This window comes from Neovison vison, chromosome X (assembly GCF_020171115.1).
Source record: "Neovison vison isolate M4711 chromosome X, ASM_NN_V1, whole genome shotgun sequence".
Classification (NCBI taxonomy): Eukaryota; Metazoa; Chordata; class Mammalia; order Carnivora; family Mustelidae; genus Neogale; species Neogale vison.
Window position 1 is genome coordinate 92,769,945 of NC_058105.1, and position 8,875 is coordinate 92,778,819.

General features: G+C 34.4%; 1 non-coding gene across 1 annotated transcript; it reads right to left on the reverse strand.

The window, feature by feature from the left end:
- Positions 1-6,074: 6,074 nt before the first annotated feature.
- Positions 6,075-6,183, reverse strand: LOC122897833. The gene has a single exon (XR_006382666.1). It is a non-coding gene; the product is annotated as a U6 spliceosomal RNA (small nuclear RNA).
- Positions 6,184-8,875: the final 2,692 nt, after the last annotated feature.

Sequence of the window (8,875 nt, forward strand, 5' to 3'; positions counted from 1 at the left end):
CTTTTGCATGTGAATGTCCAGTTTTCCTAACACCACTTATTGAAGAGACTGTCCTTTTGCTATTGTACATTCTTGCCTCCTTTGTTGTAAATTAATTGGCCACATATGCATGAGTTTGTTTCTGGGCTCCATTCTATTTTGTTAATCCATGTATCCGTTTTTATGTCAATACCATGGTATTTTGATTATGATAGCTTTGTAATACAATTTGAAATCAGGAAGTGTGATGCCTCTGGCTTGTTCTTTCTCAAGATTGCTTTGGCTATTCAGGGTTTTTTGTGGTTCTATACAAATTTTAGTATTGTTTATTCTATCTGTGTGAAAATTCCATTGGAAGTTTGGTAGGGGTTGTATTGAATCTGTAGATTGCTTTGGGTAGTATAAAATTTTAACAATATTAAGTCTTCCAATCCATGAGTACAGAATATCTTTCTATTTACTTGTTTCTTCTATTTCTTTCACCAATGTCTTATACTTTAAAGTGTATCTTGCCTGCTAGTCTTTTATGGTTATACTACTCACTTCCCTCCAAGCCACCTAACTCCTGGTCTGTCCACTATTTCTATCATTTTATCATTTTGAGAATGTTATATAAATGACTCATACAGTATGTCACTTTCAAGACTGACCTTTTTCACTTGGCATAATGCCCTTGAGACCCATTCAAATTGTTGTGTGTATTGTTCTTTTAATGGCTAAGGGATATTCCATGGTATCAATGTACCACAGTTCTGGAGGTGTTTTGTTTTGTTTAACAATTTATCTATTAAAGGATGTTTTAGTTGATTCCAGTTTTGACTATTGCAAGGAAAGCTACTATGAACATTTGTGTACACATTTTTTAAAAAGGTTTATTTATTTATTTTAAGGGTGGGGAGGGCCAGAGGGAGAGGAAGGGAGAGACTCCTCAAGCAGACCCCCCCCCCCGATCACAAAGCCTGACACAGGGCTCAATCCCAGGACCCCGAGATCATGACCTTGAGTGGAAATCAAGAATCAGCCACTTAATGGACTGAGTCACCCAGGTGCCCTTTGTGTACACATTTTTGTGTAGACATAAGTTCTCCTTTCTCTGAGATAAATTCCCAGGAGTGCTTTTGCTGAATGATATGGAAAGTATGTGTTTAGTTGTTTGGTTTTTTTTTTTTCCAAAATAGCTGTAACATTTTACATTCTCACTAGCAATGTTCAGAGACCCAGGTTGTCCACACCCTTGCCAGAATTTGATATTGTCTTTGTTTCTTTGTTTATATTTTAGCTTTTCTAATAGCAGTGCTTGTCTTATGGCTAGTGATGTTGAACATCTTTTTATGTTCTTATTTGTCATCTGTACATCCTCTGGTGAAATATCACTTCATTTCTTTTCTCTATTTCCTAAGTAGATTGTTTGCTGTTTACCATTAATTATGAGAATTCTATATATATTCTAGATACAAGTCCATTGTTTATACGTTTCATAAATATTTTCTCCAGGTATATAGCTCATTTTTCCGTTTTTTTAACAGAGTATGTTGCCGAGTTTTAAATTCTGATGAAGTCCAATTTAATGGCTTTCTTCTTTTATTTATTTTTTATTAAAAAAAATTTTTTAATCTTTTTTCTTTTAATGAACTTGCTTTTGGTTCCATGTTTGCCTAGCCTTAGACCCAAAGATTTTCCCCCATGTTTTCCTCTAAGTTTTATAGTTTTGTCTTTTGCATTTAAATATATAATTGATTTTTGAGTTAATTTCTATATAATGTATGAAGTTTATGTCGAGGTTCATTTTATGGGTTGATTGATTATCTATGGATATCCAATTGTTTAACACCATTTATTTATTTTATTTTATTTTTAAGATTTTATTTATTTATTTGACAGAGAGAAATCACAAATAGATGGAGAGGCAGGCAGAGAGAGAGAGAGGGAGGCAGGCTCACTGCTGAGCAGAGAGCCCGATGTGGGACTCGATCCCAGGACCCTGAGATCATGACCTGAGCCGAAGGCAGAGGCTTAACCCACTGAGCCACCCAGGCGCCCCAACACCATTTATTAATAAGATTATCTTTCCTCCATCGAATTGCTTTTGTACATCATCAAAAATTCACTGTGTCTTATTTCTCTGTTCTACTTCTGGGTTCTCTATTCTGTTTCATTGATTTATTGTGTACATTCCTCTGTCCATATTACACTGTCCTGATTACTGTAGCTATATAATAATAATTGGTTGGAGTGCTCCTTTCCAATTCTCTATTTCCTAATTCTATTTCAAAATTCTTTTAGCTGTTCTAGTTCAATGACTTTTCCAAATACATTTTAGAAAATTTTGTTTATATTTACAAAAAGTCTTACTGGGATATTAATAAGAATTACATGAAAACTGTATATCAATTTGGGAAGAAAGGAAGCCTTTATTATACTGAGTTTTCTAATCCATGGATTTGCTATGTCTCTCCATCTATGCAAATATTTTATTTCTGTCATTGGTGTTTTGTAGATTTTAACATAAAAGTATAGTACATGTTTTGTTACACTTATACCTAAGTATTTTTTTTGAGTGGTTGTAATGGTATTATGTTTTTCATTTTGGTGTCCATGTGTTCATTGGTAATACATAGAAATACTACTGATTTTTATATGTTGATCTTGTATTTTATGACCTTCCTAAATTGACATATTAGTTCTAGGAGTTTTTTGCAGAATTTTTGTCATTTTCTATGTAGACCACAGGGATGCTTTGATTTCTTCCTTCTTGATCTGAATCGGGTTTTTATTACCTGATTGTTTTGGTTAGGATTACAGTATTATACTGAATAAAAGCAAAAATAGCAGACATCTTTACCTTGTTCTGGATCTTAAGAGGAAATCATTGTTTTTCATGTCCATTATACAATTTTTGAAGGCATTCTTTGTCAGATTGAGGAAGCTACTCTCTATCCCTAATTTTCTGAGCATTTTTATCATGAATGTGTTGAACTTTTTTTTTTAAAGATTTTATTTATTTATTGGACAGAGAGGGATCACAAGTAGGCAGAGAGGCAGGCAGAGAGAGAGAGAGAGGAGGAAGCAGGCTCCCTGCTGAGCAGAGAGCCTGATGCGGGACTCCATCCCAGGACCCTGAGATCATGACCTGAGCTAAAGGCAGCGGCTTAACCCACTGAGCCTCCCAGGCACCCTGTGTTGAACTTTTTTGAAATATTTTTATTAAGATAAAATGCACATAACAAAGGATATTAATTACTTAAACCATTTTAAAGTGTACAATTCAGTGTTTTTTCATATATTCACAATGCTATGTAACTATCCCCACCAGCCAATTGCAAAACACTCTTAATACCTTAAATAGAAATCCATACACATTAAGCAGTCACTTTCCAATCCCCCTTCCCCTCAGCCCTTGGCAACCACTGATCTGCTTTTTGTCTGTATAGATTTATCTATTACGGGTGTTTCATAGAAATGGATTCATACAATATGTGACCTTTGTGTCTGGCTTCTTTCACTTATTATAAACTTTTCAATTTCATTCATGTTGTAGCATGTGTCAATCCTTCATTCCTTTTCATGACAATAATTTTCCATTGTATGGCTATACCAAGGTTTGTGTATTCACTCACCAGCTGATGGACATTTGAGTTGTTTCCACTTTTTGGCTACTAGGAATAGTACTGTTATGAACAATCATGTATAAGTTTTTATGTGAACATACGTTTTCACTTCGGTTGGGTATATATCCAGGATATATAGGAACTCTATGTTCATATAGTAACTCTATGTTCAGAAGCAGGCTGAGTTTTGAGGTAGGGAAGTTAAAGGAAAACCTTGTGAGCTGATCTTCCAAGGATCTACCAGATGAGTCAAAGCAATTAATTACAATTCTTTGTAAATGAGATCTGTTTTGCTCCCCTCCACCCCAGTACCAGGAAGGTGGGGTTATTTTCAAGTCTACCACTGGGCTTGGGATGGGGGGATGGAACCAAGTTCTGTTAAAATTCCACAAAGCTTCTTTTCTCACTGAGATTTGGCTTGATTTTTGTTTGTTTTCTCTGCTTTTGGTTTTCGATTACACTCTCCTTGTCACTGTAAACTTTTAGTTAGTTTCCAGAATTCTGGAAAAGTTGCTTTTGCCAAGTTTTTATTGCTTTTATGGAAGGGCAGATTTTTTGAAATTCCTCTCTTCACCATCTTTGCTGATACCATGCTTGAGTGATAAATTTTTTCAGGTGCTTTTTCTGCACCAATTGATAATGATCATTTTACTTTTCTTCTCTAGACCATTAATATGGTGGTTTACATAGATTGATTTTCAGATATGGATCCAGCTTTGCATTCCTCGTCATTCATGATATGTAATTATTTTTGTATGTTGCCCAATTCCATTTGATAATACTTTGGTAAGTAATTTAATGCCTATAGTCATGAAAACTATTTGCAGTTTTCTTTTTTTGGACTATCTGTCTGATTTTGGTACCAGGATGATACTGCCCTCATAAAATAAGCTCAGAATTGTTCTCCTTTCTATTTTTTGGAAAAGATTTTACAAATTTGGTGTTCTTTTTAAAATGTTTGATAAACTTCACCTAGAATTCATGTTTGGTAGAATTTATGTGAGCCTGGAGATTACTTTGTTTGTAATTTTAAAGTTACAAACTTCTAAGTGGTTATTATAGGGCTACTCAAATTGGGTGAGTTGTGCTACCTTGTGCTTTTTGGAAAATTGCTCCATTTCATCTAATTCATCAAATTTGGTAGAGTTGTTCATGCCATTTCCTTATTATCCTTTTGATGTTTGCAGGGTCTGCAGTGATCGCCCATGTTTCATTTCTGATAGTAGTAATTTGTGCCTTCCCTCTGTTGTCGTTTGTCAGTCTAGCTAGAGACTTGTCACTTTTATTGCTCTTTTCAAAGAATCAGCACTTTGTTTTATGGATTTTCTATGTTGCTTTCTGTTCTCAATTTTGTTGTTGTTTTTTCTTTCCTTTTGCTTCCTTTGGGCTTACTTTGTGCTCCTTTATGAAGTTTCTTAATATTAGGTGACTGATTTGAGATTTTTCCTTTTTTTAAATGTAAGTATTTAATGGTAAAAAATTCCCTTTCAGCACTGGTTTAGCAGCATCTCACAAATTTTGATATGCTATATTTACATTTTCATCCAATTCAATGTATTTCTTATTTTCTTTCAGAGTCCCTCTTTGATCTATGGATTATTTAGTAGCATGCTTTTTTGTTTTCAAATGCTTGGATATTTTCTGTTATCTTTCTGTTACTTGTTTCTAGTTTGATTCTTTTGTAATCAGAGAACACATTCCAATTTCCATTATTTTCATTCTGTTGAGATTTGTTTTATGGTCCTGAATATGAACTATCTTATTCACTGTTCCATAGATACTTGTTATTTTTTATGTGTGTAGTAAAATGTTTACATTTACAATTACCCAGCTAGACTCAGTTTAGATGATCCCAATATTGTTGGCAATATCCAAAGTGTCATAGTCAGAGGCCAGTTGAACACATGCCTTCTTCTCTTTATCAGGCCTGATCAGGATGTTGACCTTGGCCACCTCAATGTCGTAGAGCTTCTTTGCAGCCTGTTCGATTTGGTGCTTACTGGCCCTGACATCTACAATGAACAGTGTGCTATTGTTTTCTATCTTCTTCATGGCTGACTCTGTGCTCAGGGGCATGCTGACAATGGCATAATAGACAAACTTGTTTCTTCTGGGGGCATTCTTCTAAGGATATATTGGCTGCTTTTAGAGCCATAGAGGCTTGAGCCACTAGAAATTGAGTGATGTGTGAATATCCTCTTCTTCCTCTTCCTTCTCCTCCTCCTTCTTCTTTTCTTATTTTTGTGATTCCAGATAACTTTCAACACTGCTTTCTTGGCCTTCGAAACCTTGGCTTTAACTTTGGGTGGGGCAGGGGCTTCCTTCTTCACTTTCAGTGACATCTTTGTGCTGTGGACACCTTAAAAGAATGTGTATTCTGCTGTTATTGGATGGAAAGTTATATAAATGTTAGATCCTGTTGGTTGATGATGTTAAGTTCTTATATATTCTTGTTGATTGCCTAGATGTTTTATCGGTTGTTTATACAGGGGTGTTGAAGTCTCCAACTGTAATTGTGTGTCTTCCTCGTGCAGGGGCCATGCTAATCTCTATATCATTCCATTTTTAGTATATGTGCTACTGCTGAAGTGAGCACTCTCCAAATGTAATTGTATTAGTTTTTACTTCACATATTTTGTAGCTGTTGGTTTATGCATACAAATTAGGATTTCTATGTTCTTGGTAAACTGACTCTTTTACCATTATCTAAAATTTTTCTGTCCAAGGTAATTTTTTTTCCCTCTAAGGACTATTTTGTCTGTTAATAATATACCCATTCCTGATTTCTTGTAATTGATGTCTTTATAGTATTTATATCTTTATTCTTTTAATTTCAACCTACCTATATGGTATTTGAAGTGAGTTTCATGGCTGCATTATATGTTTGAATCTACTCTGTCAATCTTTGCCTTTCAATTGGTATAATTAGACCACTTCCATTTAGTGTATATAATGATATGTTAAGGCTTATGTTTGCCATTTTAATTTTTGTTTTCTGTGGCTTGTTTTTTCTGTTTCTTCTGGCTGTGGGTTACTTCTTCCTGTGGGTTACTTGAACATATTTTAGAATCTCATTTTGAATTATTTGTAGTATTTTTTAAAAATCTTTAATAGCTTTTCCAAAAAATTATAAAAATAATACATGTTCATTATAAAATATTCAAATAATACCTAAAGTAAAGAGAACTCCATTCTTCTGAAGAAGTACAAAATAAACTAAGTTTTCATTTTTCAAACTACAAGATTGGCAAGATTAAAAGAATGATGAATCAATGATGGTTATGGAAAACAAATTATCACTGGCTACATAGAAAGCAGGTAAAGGGAAACATAAATACAAACTTAAAAAAATGTTATTAAAAAGAATGATAATATCAGCACTGGTGACCATGTAAGCCAGGGTTTTTCAACCTCAGCACTATTGATAAAATTATTTGTTGTGAGGGACTGTACTGTGTGTTGTAGAATGGTTCACAACTCTGGAATGTAACACTAGATACCAGTAGCATCTCTAACCCTGTCTATCTCTGACCCTAAAGTATTTTTTGAGTATATCTCTTTCTACAGAGTTTTAACGGTTGCCCTAGGTTGCATACTTATACATACATGAGTTATCACATTCTACTAATGACTACATTTTACCAGTTTGAGTGAAGTGTATAAATCTTATCTCCCCATAAATTCCTTTCCTCTCTCCCATTTGTAATTATCTTAAATATTTTCTCTACATACACTGAGAACCATATCACATAATGTTATCTTTTTAATTTTTGCTTCAAAAGTAAAAATTTAAAAAAAACTCGAGAACAAAAGTGTTTTATTTACCTGTATTTTTACTATTTCCCTTACTTTTTTATTTGTTGCTGATGTTTTCAAATTTTTTATCATTTCAATTCTTTTTCAAGAATTTCTATTAGCTATTCTTCTGTAGTAAATCTGCTGATAAATTCTCTTAGTTTTCTTTATTTGGGAATCTTGATTTCCCCTTCATTCCAAAGGAGGATTTTTACTGGTTATAGAACTCTACATTGACAGTTCTTTTCTTGTAGCATTTGAAAAATTTTGTGTTATTTTCTTATGGCCTGCACTATTTCTGATAAGAAATCCACTGCCAAAAAAAAAAATCCACTGCCATTTGAATTTTTTCACTGTAAATAAGGTGTTATTTCTCTTTCATTGATTTCAAGATTTTTCTTAATTTTTAATTTCTAGAATTTTGATTACCATATGCTGTAGCATGGATTTCTTTGAATTCTGTGTAGAATTCTTTAAGCTTCTTGAATCTGTAGGTTTATGCTTTTTCGCCAAATTTGGGGGAATTTCAGCCATGATTTATTCAAATCCTTTTCCAGTCCTACATTTTTCCTTTTCTCCTCCTCATGACTCCAAAGAGTGAATGTTAGCTCTTTTGTTACAGTTCTACCGTTCCCTGAGGCTCTATGTTTTTCCCAGTGGTGGTGGTGTTTTTTTTTTTTTTCCTTTCCATTGTTTAGACTGGGTAATTCCTACTGTTCTTTCTGTTCATCAGTTCTCTTCTCTGTCCTCTCCATTCTGATGTTCAGCCTATCGAGTGAAGCTTCCCCCCCTCTTTGGTTATTGTGTTTCTCAGTTCCAATGTTTCCATTTGATTCTTCTTTTTATTTTCTTTCTTTATTGACACTTTCTTTGATTAAACTTTCTATTTTTTATTTTATTTTTTTTATTTTAATCATGTTCATAATTGCTTCTTAAAAGATTTTCAAAACGGCTACTTTAAAATCCTTGTCAGATAATTCTAGTTCACGTCTTGGTACCTCATTGTTGGCATCTGTTGATCGTCTTTTCTTAATCAAGTTGAGATTTTCCTGGCTGTTGGTATAACTGGTGATTTTAGATTGTAGCCTGAACATTTGTAGTATTATGTTATGACACACTAGATCTTACTTCATTCTTGTTTTAGTAGACTTCCTCTGACACAATGCTTTCAGCGTAATATGGATACAACCTCTTTCCTGCCAGGTTGTAAGCAGAAGTCTGGATGTCTACCTCAGCCTCTGTTGACACCCTGGGTTGGAAGTGGCACTTTGTTGCCACCAGGTGGTGGTGAAAGTCTTGACTCTACTGGGCCTCCTTTGACACCATTCCAGCAGGGAGACGGCAGGGTTCCTGTTTACCATCATGTGAGAGTGGAAGTCCTGGTTCCCCATGTGATATCCACTGACACTATGGGGGATAGCTCATTATTGTCTGGCTGAGATGAAAGTCTAATCATTTGGTCTTCTGTCATACCACCCTGACAGGGGAGGTGA